The following is a 13516-nucleotide window of genomic DNA, read 5'->3' on the forward strand; positions in this document are numbered from 1 at the left end:
CAGTGGATCCTATGGAATAGCAAATTTTAGCTACTTTAAAATGTGGAAAGTAAATTTTAAATTTATATTACTCTGCATGCCAGCAATATGATTTTAAGATTCCCAGCTTTAGCACATCAATTTGTCATGTTATCACTGAATCCAACACAGACAGCTCCAGTTACCAATATGACACTCTCCAATTAACTCCTCCTAAAATGCCTCCCAACTGATAAATAACCCTATTAAAACAACAACAACAAAAAAATAGTTATCTCTTTGTGAGTCAAGAAGAAAAGTTAAAACTTAAAAAAAAATATTCTTATAATATATTAATGGCAAAACTTTGACCACTTCTGGGTTGAACTGTGCATTTCTCCTTCCCTTGGACACCCAAAATAATGTATGAACTGATGGTTAGGAGACTTTTCTAAATGGGAAGCATAGACTCAAGCTCTTTAAAGTGTGAGGGAAATTCAAGCAAACCTCATTTTTACATGGGATTCTCTGGCTACTTGGAAATCATATACAATCATACAATATTGTATTGCATAAACTATACATTTTTTTCTCTGGCAAATTGTAAGTAGCTCTATACTGAATTTACAGGCTGTAAGTGACTCTCTGTTTTTGTATCCATCTGAAAACCTCTCTATAGGCATTAGATAGAGAGCTGAAGAGGCCAGTTTTGACTTTCAGGCCAGGAACCAGTCAGCAACTGTGTTGCCCAACTTTTATGGTATTAGAATGAATCCAGAAAGATTTTTTCTATCTCTAGGAAATCACAAATTATTCTTAGTTGATTTTTTTAAAATGTCCTATACTTCTACTTGCTTAAAGCAAATACAGGAAGCAATATATGGTTTTCAAAACAGTCAGCCACTTGATTTGAATGAAGTTCACATAAAAGGTGCATATAACTGGTATAATTGGTGACAAGTAGTCACCAAATAAAAAAAAAAATTTTTGTTGCTCTGGGAAGCAACAGCTGTTATTATCACTCTGTCTCTGTGACATGGAACACCAACACTTGCAGTGAGAGACGTTTGTCAAGTCATTGCCAAATTTCAGCATCTCTGTTGACAGGGACTCTGCATCTATGAGGGGGAATGCCGGGTAAAGCAAAACAATCTAATCATGCTATAAAAAATGTAGTTCTTTCCTTTGTGGTTCCTAAGCATGTTAAGGGGATCTGTCTTTTCCAGTATACGGTTGAAAACAAATGTTGTTTTCACTTTGTACATTTTGTTTCTAATAACACTGTTGGAAGCTATGCATGTTGAAAGGATGAATAGACTTAGCAGTCAGATTGAAGGCCAGTAAAAAGGATATAAATAGACACAGTACAATAGAAAGGAAGACAGTAACGTCTGATCCTGTTTTCTACTACAGTAACCAGCAAAATATGTGGCTATTCTTCAGGCATTCTATTAGTTAATTATGCAGTGAAATTGTTATTTTAATGGGAAAAAAAAATCCATTAAGAAGTACAAATTCCCTTTTGTTTCTCCTGCTGGTAAAACAACCTTTCCATGCCTCACAGTTGACTTGCTCAATTTGAACATTTTTTTTCACCCGTAGTTTGAATGTGATCCAAATAGATATCTGTGCCTAGTGGTGATTAACTAACTTTCCATTTATAGGGGTTTTACACTTGAACTAAATAATATTTGATGGTTTGATAGACTCTTGCCTTCTGCTTTGATAACATGGAGTGAATATTTTAATTGGTATTTATTTTTTATTCTCAGACCACTACTAAAAGTAACAAAGAGAGAGCTAACTTGAGTTTAGCACCAGATCTTTCACTCTGATCCCCTTCGTTCTCACACTGAAACAGTGCTTCTACTTGATGCGTGGAGAGATAAAAATTGCTGCCGATAACTCCGAACATTAAGTAAAACAGTGTATCTTGACTGTAGAGAGACTATTTCTACACCAGTGTTGACTTTTCCTAAATTGCTTTTCAAATATGTAATCCTGAATTGTGCTTTGAATGCCCTTTGTGTTTCTTCTTCTCAATTAACAGAGTAAACTCTTGTCTTTCTTCAATAGTAATTGAGATTGGTGGAGTTCCAAATTAATCTTTGGTGAGTTCTTTTAGTTAAAGTTTCAGTCCTTTTCTTCTGAGCTTATTGTGAGAGTGAGACTGTATGTTTGGTTCTTCTGTCACTTTGTCTTTTTTTTTTTTCTGAATTTATTACCCTATCTATGCCAGTCGCAGAAAATGTCATTTGAATCTTTCTTCTTACTGTTACCAAAAAAACCATCCTGACACCACCTGAAAACATAGTAGTAGTATTAGGCCTTTCAGGCAACAAGTGAGTTTGGGAGTGACCACAGTTTAGGGCTTACCTTTCCCTTTCTTATCTTCAGTCAGTCCCATCTCTGTGGGCTGAGTCCTTCACTCATGTTTGTGCAAGAAACACTGAATGAGTGCTCCTGTTGTTCACCACTCCGCCAAAGAGCACAGAATCCCCTTGCCCAACACAAACCCCTCTGCAGGGGCGCTCACCTATTGTCACAGTTCCCCTATACCGGGCAGTTCTGAGCAGAGGCTGAATGGATTGACAAGAACAGGGACACAAAGGGTCGCAGATACACGACAGAATTGATGCTTACTAAGGCTGGTATCTTTCAGTGCTGTGCACACCTGGAAACACATTTCTCTCTTTGACCTCGTGTGTCTCCTGTTCAGTGTAAAAATCCTGACATATTTTTTTTTCTGTCACCAATTTGTAAATGTCCAGACATCAGCTTAGAGAAAGCTCATCAGTATTCCAAAGTCTGTTCCTCCCTTCTCTAGTTACTATGGACAATATCAGCCATCTGTCACTTAGACCTAAAACCTAGAGATCACGTTTGGCTCAGAACACTACTAGCTTGTATCTTAAATCTTCCTGATCCAATTTGTATAATCTCTCTAGAATATGATTTATTTCTTCTTGATTTCTTTTCCCTTTTATGATACCCTCCTGACATCCACCTAGTACATGTTCTACCACCCAAGACCTCTGAGATACTCTATTCATCTAGAATCTTCAGAGCACGCATAGCAACAAACTGTAGTATCTTCCTTAGGAAGAGCACAATCATTCGTTTTTGAACTGGAACAAAAGAAAAATGTGTCCTTTTGTACTCCAACTGAGTGGTTAGAAAAGCTCACCAGTTCTGAATTTAGACATGCACCCAGGTCCCCAACTGTCCTGAAGAGGTTCACAGCTAGATCTCTGAAGTTGCAGGAGCAACTTACTCTTGAGGATGTTGGCTAAGCTAGTGATGTCTACACCTTCACAGCAGAAATATGGCAGCAGTACATAATAGAAAGCCAGCCCCACGGGCTGGAGAAAGATGACAAAATGGAGGTAGGTCAGTGAATTCAATCAAGAGGTATTGTTAGTTTATTGATATTAAATTGCAGAACTAATTTCCGGAAGAGGGTCCAAAACCTAAGACTCTCCCACCATATTAAGTAAACTAACAACCAAACTATGGAGTCATGATCCTTTATGTGTGAATGAAAGTTGTAACTGAACATGGGAGAAATACAGAAGCATCACTGAGGCATGCTGGCATGACATTAGGAGGCCAAAGCTCAGCTGGAGTTGGAAGCAAGAACGGCTTCTACAGGTATATTGGCAGCAACAGTGAGACTGAAGAAAATGTGGGTTTGAGTTGTATCATCAAGCTGAAGATTTTATGATTAAAAGTGTGGTACTCGACACCTTCTTTGCTTCGGTCTTTAGTGGTAAGGGCTGCTGTTTCAGGAAGAGAGGGTGCTACATGTTGTAGAGGATGATCAAATTATGGACTATTTAAGCAAGCTGGACATAGACAGGTCTGGGACCAGGTCGAGTGCCTGCAAGTGTGCTGAGAGAACTAGCTAACATTGGAAAGCCACGCTTCTTATTGCCTTTGAAAGCTTGTGACAATTGTGGGAGGTCCCCATTGTCTGAGGAAAGATGTTATGTCCATCTAAAAGGCAAGAAGGGGGAGATCTGGAGATCTGTAGCCTTGTCAGCATTACTTAGGTACCTAGGAAAATTATGGAACAAGTCTTTCTGGAAGTCTTTTCCACAGTGAAGGAAGGACAAGAAGGAGGAACAGTTAGCAGAGGTTTATCAAAGGCAGATTGTGCCCAATCAGCTTCAGTTCTTTGTGTGATAAAAAGACTAACTCAGTGGATATGGAGAATGCAGTAGGTATCATCTAACTTGACTTTAACGAGACTTGTGTCACGGTTCCCCATTACATGCTCTTAGCCAAACTGAGAGATATGGACTGTATTGGTATAAGCGTTAGGTGGGTGGAGAACTGTCTAGACCAACACGCATAGTGATCAAAGTCCATTCCAAGCAATTTCAAATGTCGTATCTCAGTGGGTGGTAATGGGGGCAGTTGTGCTGAAGACAGACTGAGGGAAATGCATTTGTTAAGCCTGGAAAAGGGAAGATCTAATTGCACTTTTCCAGTACCTAATGGAGAGTTATAGACAAGATAAAGCTAGACTTTTCTTGGAGCTGTATGTTGAAAGGACGAGAAATAACGGTACAAAACTGAACTTAAAGAAAGAAAAGTGTGCTCACTGTGGATGACCAAGCAGTGTAATAGGCTGGGGAGTCTCCAGCCTTGGACATTTTCAAAACTTGTCTGGACAAAGCCCTGAGTGGCTGTGAAGTTAGATCAGGATGCTCTGAAATTAGATTAGATTACTTTGAACAGGATGTTGCACTAGATTACCTCCAGAGGTCCTTTACAACATAAAATTTTGTATGATTCTAGGCTTTTTCTGCATGTAGAATCCTGCACTTTTCTCTGCACAGTATCAAAGCTTCAGTGGACAAGGTGCAAGGTGGCTTCATTTCCCTCCTGTGAAGTGGAAGAGATGGGTTTCTAAACTTTCAGTCTTCCTAAGACATGGGACTTCCACAGATGATTCTACTTATTATCTCCCATAGAAAAGCTATATACAAATGAAAACATGAGCCTTTCTTTAAAGGGATCTTTTGAATACATCCCTTTATTTCAGAAGAGAATTCAAAGCTATAGATCCCGGGCAAATAAGGGTGCTTATGTTCCTCTGTTTCACGTTTCTTACATGGTGGTTTTTGGCAGCTTGCTTTCTGCTGAGCCAGAACATTTCTCTGAGTTTCTACTGTGAGATAATGGCTCTCCTTGGCAGTGGATTCTGGCTAAAGCTCACACATCAGGCTCTACATTACGGAAGAAATAATTATTGGCTCTGGGTTCAAGCCATTATGCAGTGTAACACTGGTAGTAAGAGGGTCAAAAGTGCACAGCAGAACATTCCTCTGAAGTATATCTTGCAAGTAGTCTGTGTCTTAATTTTTAATCTCTTTGGTTGACATGATTTATGGCTAGTTTCATATTTTAGAATTCATGAACCAGAATCTTACTCATATGCAAACCTTCTGCAAATGACTTTTGTTACAATGAAAGTGTAGTCTTTGTTAATTTTGGTTGATTTAGATCCAAATGAAGACTGATCATAATCTTCCTGCATCAATAAGTGGATTAGCTGTTTGATTTGCTAATTAAAGGACAGTGGTTTCTGAAGACACTTTGTTAAGACTACATTTGATAAATTATTTGATAAATTATTTATTTGACTTGTATCTGTTCTAAGCTGTCTTAGTTTGTGACTTAGGCTTTAGTATTACAAGGAAAACACGTCTATTACCTATCTTAACCATGAATACATTATATAAGTGTGAAATGAACTTTTCCCCTTCAGTTTACTGATGTGAGAGGGTAGGATAGGAAATTCTCACAGCTGGCAAACAAAGAATTACTGTAGTTGTAAAGTGGTTGGAAACACAAATGTTGATTATTTCAATGAAAGAATTTAATTAGAGTTCCTAAAGAACAGGATATTACTGACATCACTGACTGGCAAAATGAGCAAAGTAATACAGTGCTTACCATTGCAATAGCTCTCTCTTAATGATGCCATTATTAGAATTTGGCTGGCATCCTGAAATGTGTACAATAGCTTGGCAATAGAACAATGATTTGGAAATTGCAGATGTAAGGCAATGATGTGAAAGCCAAAGGTTTACTGAAAAGAAGTCCAGATCAAGCATTTTTAGTGCCTCTCAGTTTCATAGGTCCGTAATGAACTGACTCTTCTTAAAAAATACTGCAATATATAGGATATTTTTTTTTTTAAAGAAATTACTGGATTTTCTTAGTCTCACTTTCCCACAGGCAAGATTTAATTCCTTTTAGCTTTACCTCCTCCTATATTCTATTCTATTCTATTCTAGAAATGTTCTAACATATGATATCCCTATAATCAAGATTTAACAGGTTCTCTCTCTGAGAAGTTTCGCTATTATGTCCTGCACTGATGCTCTGCTAAGTGAAAGAAACAAGGGAGAGGGACTTCTCCAGGTTCCTGTTACAGATCGCCTTATGGATATTCAGTTTTCAAGTGTGATGGATTCACTGACCTAGAGCTGTTTCTGGATTGCTCTAAATTGCAACGCTCTTGCAATATCCCTAGTAAAGCCACACCAGGGGAGACTTTCTCCCTCTAATACACTCCATTCTTCTCTGACACACCTGACAGACAGACTAGTAGTGGAGAGACATAGGTGATGTAGCCATAAAACCTGGCACTCTTTGTGCTTCTGACAGAGTCTTTGGTTGATGCCTATAATGAGATTGCATTCTTTCTGTAGTATGTAAGAAGTTTAAAAGTGCAGTAGGATCTGGTTCATATAATGTAAACTAAATAGCGCTAAATTAAAGTAAGTCTTGATCAGAAACTTATACAGTAAATGTTTTCACACTGGAAAAATAATGCCAATTTGTTAGAGTTGTGTGTGTTGGTGGGGTTTTTGGTCAGGAAGGGTTGATTTATTTTTAAGAAAAAATTGTAAATTGTAAAAGCAACTTAATTTATCATAATACATAAAAGAATACGCCAAAATAAAAATAAAGCTTTCAAAAATAATTCTGGTTTGACCAAGCCTTTTTTTTTTGTTAATTGATTTTAAACTTTTAAAGTCTGTTTAAATTTGGATAACCAGATGCAATCCTAAGCACTTTTATTTTCAGTTCTCTTTAAAATGCTTTTGAAGAGGATACAGAGGATTGAATGAAAAAGAAGACAGCTATTTAGATGAATGACATGGAATGAAGGAATGAAGAAGGGATATCTGATCTATACTTGGAGCTTATAAATTCTCTCCTCTCCTCATACTTCCTTTCTTTCTCCTCCCTAGTAAAGATGTAGGTTGGTATGTTGGTATTTGAAACAACTGCCTTTACAGAACCATTTATAGGACAGACTGAATTTGGCATACTGTTTTAAGAAAAAAATACTTGAAATGGAATTGCATTTGATATTCATATGCAGCTAATATAGGTCCTAGTAACTAGGAAAGGAGAAATGTTTTGAAAAACTTCTCATGGTATGAATATCCCAAAATACTTTGGATTGCACTTTACATCGAGTAAATCCCAATGATTCTTCAAATTTAATTTCCACCTAATAATAAATTGCAGTTAATTCCTCCCCAGCCCTTCCTTGCTGAATGTACAGTAACAGCAGATAACAAAGCTCTTTTGATTCTATGTGCAGCTACTTTCAACTCCAAATCCCTTCACATGTTTTCAGTTGCTGAGATTATCTGGACTCCGATTACATTCTGAGTTTGCACTGTTTGAGCTTGCAGACTCTATTTTAGAAATGGAACAGATATGTTCCCTTCATTCATTTGCCTGTATGTAGCATTTCCCTGTTTGTGGCAGGTGAGCAAGGCCATGCCTTTGCTCCCCCTGCTTCCTCCTGAATTTGAAATTAGTCACCTTCCGGGAGATTCTAATTACCCTCTTCCCAATATTATGGTGTACCTGTAAGTAGTTCCTGATAAATCAGTGAAATACTAGGAGCTGATTTTCTGAGTGTTTATAAACCATTTGTATAACAATTAACCATCTCTCAGTTAGCACTGTACAGTCACAGCAGAATTTATTTAATAATAAGTCATTTCCCAAGCTTTATGTAAATAAAACTAATTTTTGCTCTCAGAAACTGGTACACAGTTCTTGCTGAGGTGGAGATATGTATATAAGATAGAATTTGGGCCAAAGCGTTTAACCTCTGAATATATCAGAAATAGTGACTATAAGTCTTCGTGACTTTATTTCTTTTTCTAGTGGAAGTAGGTAGAATTTGTACATTCCCTTAGATCTGAGAGCAGCTGAATATGTTATATCCTAGGGGAAATGCAGAAGTCTGTAGGACTGTTAGCAGCCAGTTTGCTTGTTACACTGCGTTGACACTGGTTATGCTGGTATTTGTATCCCCTCAGGTGGAGCTGACTTATGTTTCTCTTTGTCCGGCAGCTGATTGAGTGGTCTAATCAATAGTACTACTCTCTCCTATCAAGTGACTATAATCTTGGAAGCTATTATGATAAGAAGCAGTTTCAGAAATCTTCAAAGGCTTGTTTAGCTCTTTGGTGACAGTTCAGTGCTTTGCCGTGAACAAGGCCAGACAGCTTAAGGAGTCCTAAGGGTCTTACTAAGACACAACTGAGTTGCTGTGTGCATTATAGTAGCAATATCTGGAAATGCAAAACCAAAGTGGAAACATGTCTTGAGCCTAATAATATAAATAAAGCCTGAAGTAATGTTTTGGATTATTTTTTCCTTAAGAAAAAGGTATGGCCTTGAATCACAACTTACCTATTGTTTTAGTTTTGTAACCAGCAAAACACCTTGAGTGATCAGTATAATTTATAGTTAAATGCTTCTAACAACAGCCCTTGCCACATCAAGGCTGATTTTTTTGTGACTTCATTTATTGCTGCTTGTATCCTGAACTGTAACTATCTTTTCAGTATTGTTATCTAGGAAAGCCCTGATAGTATCCATATACTTCACAGAAATGTAAAAGCTGTGCAACTGTACTACTGAAGACTTTTTCAGTCCTCCAAGCTTTAATGACATTTCAAATATCTTTATTGCCTCCTCAGGGCAAATTTTCTTAATAATTTGTGTCGCTACAGTAGCCAACAGTCCAACAAGTCAGTGCTGCCATTATAAGGATCTCTTCTGCCACCTATAAATTCTGATCAGATCTTAAGGTGATTCATTCTTAGCTCTTCTTGTCTGGGTACTGAGGCCCAAATCTATTTTAAAGTTGTTCTCTACTGAAGAGATATGTACTGCAGCTATTATGTTGTTTGTGTGAATGATTGTTGTAAGGTATAGTGAGAATTTTTTTCCAAATGAATAAAGCTATTTATGTTATATCTGTAGCAAGATGGTTTACGTGGAAGGTAAGTGATTGTTCTTAAGATGTGGCAAAGCTTAAAATAAATAAGTCTTCATGTTACTTTCTTTGCTCAGAGTCAGATTTCAATGACTGAACGGAGAAAAGAAAATATGATATGACTTATAATTTAATATATTGAAAAGCTACTGATTTAAAGCATAGTCTTTAAAGAAATCTTGTTATACAGCAAGTTTATGGCTTAGATTTGTATTGAATGTTATTTTAAAACTTGAATGAATGCGCAGTAGTTCATTAACTTGAAGGAATGTGATTATAAGAGATCATGCTTCAACAGGACATAATAACCTTAGAACAGTTTTTGTTCTTTAGAAGTTGTTTTACATCCTGGGCTGTACCTGGAGAAAGACATACCATTTTTAACACTGATTATGCTAGATGATGTTGACTTAGAGTGCAACCACAGCAGAAGCAACAGCTGTTACGATTTATAAGTGTTATTTTCTCTTTTGGATTGCAAACTAAGAAAACCAGAAAATAGAGCTATTTCTGCAAGCTGTCATTCTACACCTGAAGCTCAGTTTTCCCATGACCTCTGCTTGACTGGAAATGATTTATATGTGAAGTGAATGATCTCACCAATGGAGAAAAGGGAAAAGAGTTTAATCATAATTTGATGTAGACAGTTTTCCAGTTATTCTCTGCTTGGTTCAAATTTTCCATTGCTGTCAACCAACTGGTATCTGTTAAGAAACATGCATCGCTATTGTCATTCTTCCTTGTGGGACTCCCTTTATGATCAGTCCGTGGAGCTCTACCTCTGCAAGTTTGTAACCTCACCTTTCATTTAATTTCATGCAGATGTTCAGTTAGAAACCATATTGTTCCATCATTCCTTCTTTGGATTTCCAAACTGTTTGTAAGCGCTATGGCAACTGAGTAGTTTTGAAGTAAATAGGATTGACCTGAATAACTCTACTTGGCCATATATATGTACAAGCTTAGGTATGTGGTGGAAGATTACGAAGTGTCTCCTGAGTTGAGTTAGTATGGGAGGAGAGGGAGGAAAGACATACTAGCTCAAGCAAAACTTTCAAGGACTTGGTTTGGGGTGGAGTGAGGGTCAGCAGTTTACTGTGGATCAGGGGCATGGGGGCTCCTAGGGGCCGCGGGGCAGGGCCTTGCAGCCAGGGTGCATCCCACCTGCAGGCTGGGGACAGCTGAGGGCAGTCCCAGCCCTGGCCATTTGGCATTTCCCTTGGGATGGGAAAGGGCTGAAGCTAGGCCGAGAAGCCTCACAGGCCTGGTGAGGGGAACCAGAGTCAGGCACAGGTTCAGGATGAGTGGGCAGGGCCCTGGGACAAAGCTGGACTGAGGCCAGGCCAGGCTGCCTGCCTGAAGCTGGGGCTGGGGTCCAGCTCAGCAGGGTCCACAGCAGGCCCAGGCCCAGCTGTGACATATTGCCCAAGCCAGGGTACTGGTGTGGCCTCAGCTGAAAGCAGCTCCCACAGGCCAGAGATCAGCTCTTTCCATGGCCTCACTGCCACGTGTCCAGGGGCCTCTCCCCAGGGTCACAGGAGGATGGGGGACCCTCGGCTGTGCCAGCTCTGAGCTGCCCCTGCAGTGCAGCTGAGCCTCAGGATGAGAGCTGCCCACCGGACAGCTTCCTGGTCCATTCCTCTTCTACACTGTGCCTATCAAAGCCCATGAAGCTAAAGGTCGCAAACTACTTGTGAAGTGTACAATTTTAAGAATGCAGAATGTTTTATACAATTTTCAGAGTCATTCAGTTAGGGTGTATCACTCATCGTTCTATCTGCTGAGGAGAGATAACGTGATGGCATCGCTGAGGCCTGGCTCTAGAGGCAGTAAATCTACTAACTGACACTTGATCAGAAAATGTCAAATATAAATAATGGATCAGAACCTTTTTGTTTGTAAGGAAGATCATATACCTAACATTTATTTTTATGGGACAAAATCTTCTAATCACTACTGTATAAGTTTGGGGCATTATCTAGTATAGTGCAGATATTAATTTATCAGACATACACCTCCTTTGTTGTTAATGGTAAATCATATTCAGTAATATCAACAACTTAATTCTTCTGTTACTTTAATGAACATAACAAATCTAGATTTATCTTTTAAGAATGTTTTCAAAATTTTATTTTCTTTAGTAAAAGTATCTGAGAAAGATTCCAGATGTGAAGATTTGAACCCAAGTTACAAGTTGAATTTTTTTTAGTATTTCAATTTTACTTGTGACAATCCAATATAGATTTTATAAATTAGCTTAATAACTCTGAAATTATGCTGTATACTCTTTACCATGTAAATTAATTTGTAAAACTAGAAGATTGAATGTATTCTATCAGGACTTAATTAATATCTTTATTTACGTCATCAGTGTGCATCCTTTTTTTCCTGAGGGCCAATTATGTAATTTCAAAAAGGTCAAGGGGCCACAAATCAGTATTCAAACTATTTTTTCCAGGCTCAATTAGATTGAGTAAGTTTTTGATCATTTTCTCCCTCAGGCTGCCTTAGTTCAGATGAAGTGCAAAGTGCTTGTCATTGTGAAGAGCAGCCCCCTCGCAGGACCACAGTTCCCAGGGGGGCAGTGGAGGCTGTTGAGGTCCTGCAGACAGAAGGAGAGCAGCTGCTCTGCCTACTTCTACAGCTTCAGTAAACTCCTCATTTAATGAAACCTCTGATAGAAAGCTTTATACAAGGATAGCTGCACATACTTATTGATTCTGTTAGGACTCACAGCTCTAAAACGACCTTGATGGACACATCAGCTTTTGCTATAGTGGATACCACATACTGAGGTGCACGTGCACAGATCAATTCTTCTTACTTATACTGTGAAGCTAAGGTCGGAGCCCTGACACTGATGGTGTAGAATTGGTTTGCACATGTGTTTTAAGTCTGGTGCATCCTACATTTGTTAGCCTTGCTCTACATGTGCATTGGCCATGCATAGTAGGGTGTGAGACTATGGCTGTGGAGAACACAGGCCGGGACAGGGACACTCCTGAGGGACTGCAGCCCATTGGCAATGCATACCAGGTAAGGGACTTCAGTCCACAGGAGATCCACACTGGGGCATAGGAAACCCAGCTAGAAGCTGGAGGAGCAGCAGAGAGAAACCGCTAGGTATATAGCTTCCTCCTGTGCTGCCCATTGCCTCTCCAAAGGGAGAAGGATGGACTGACTGTAACCTGCAGTGAAAACAAGTTGAAACGAGGTAGAGGGAAGTATAGGTATTTGACTGAAGTTGAGCCTGGAGAAGAGAGAGGAAAGATGTTTACTTAAGCTTCTGTTTTATTGTTTATGTTGGTGTTAACTGGAAGTGAATCAAATTAAGCAAAAAATCCCCTAGTTAATACTATTTGCCCATGACAGGTGTTCAGACTAAACACGTGTACCAGCTGTCCTATAGTCTGGAAGGTTTACCTAAATCTGATTCAATAATCAAATGGGATTTGTGGCCTCTTGCTGATGATAATTTTGTACCAGAAGCAAAAAATTAGGAGAATATTTTGCAGATGTGCGAATAATGGTTTTGTTTGAGATTTCAATCTGAAGCACAATAATTCCATGCTGATTTTGTGCTTTTCATGAAGTAAACACAATATACAGCAACTTAAAAATTAGAAACTGACACGACTGTAATTTGTAACATATGCAAATTGTCTTTTCCTGAAACCATCTGGTCAGAATTAATTCAGACAACGACAAAAAATATAATATGTCAATATAAGCAAAATAGCCATGCTCATGCAGAAATGTAAGGGCTATAGATGAAAATCACCTCCACACAGTGTATAAGCTTATCTTTATTGGTAAGAATGTATTATCTTTGGTCTCCTATGAGAAACCTTATAGCAGATCAAATCAATGGTGATGTCTGTGTGTTTGCATGCTTCCTTACCTGCCATCCTAATCTATAATAGAATATTCCAGGAAACTGACTTTTTTTTTTTTTTTTTCCCCCCAAATTCTTGATAAGGAAATCAGAAGATAGTAAATCATCTTAAAAAATATTGTTTTGCCTTCATGTGTGATGAACTGGGACCAAGATGGTTCTTTGGGAAGGAGAAATTGTAAAAAGTATTTATCTTATTTAAGTAGTTCCAGCAAAGAGCAGTTAATGAGCTAATGCTTTGAATATCCATCTTGACAAATGAAACGATAACCTTTTCTAATGAATACAGTTTCTGGCTCCCTGGAAAAAATGATGCTACATAGATATAATTTTTA

The sequence above is a fragment of the Chlamydotis macqueenii genome, chromosome 2 (assembly GCF_036417535.1).
Source record: "Chlamydotis macqueenii isolate bChlMac1 chromosome 2, bChlMac1.mat, whole genome shotgun sequence".
NCBI classification, from domain to species: domain Eukaryota; kingdom Metazoa; phylum Chordata; class Aves; order Otidiformes; family Otididae; genus Chlamydotis; species Chlamydotis macqueenii.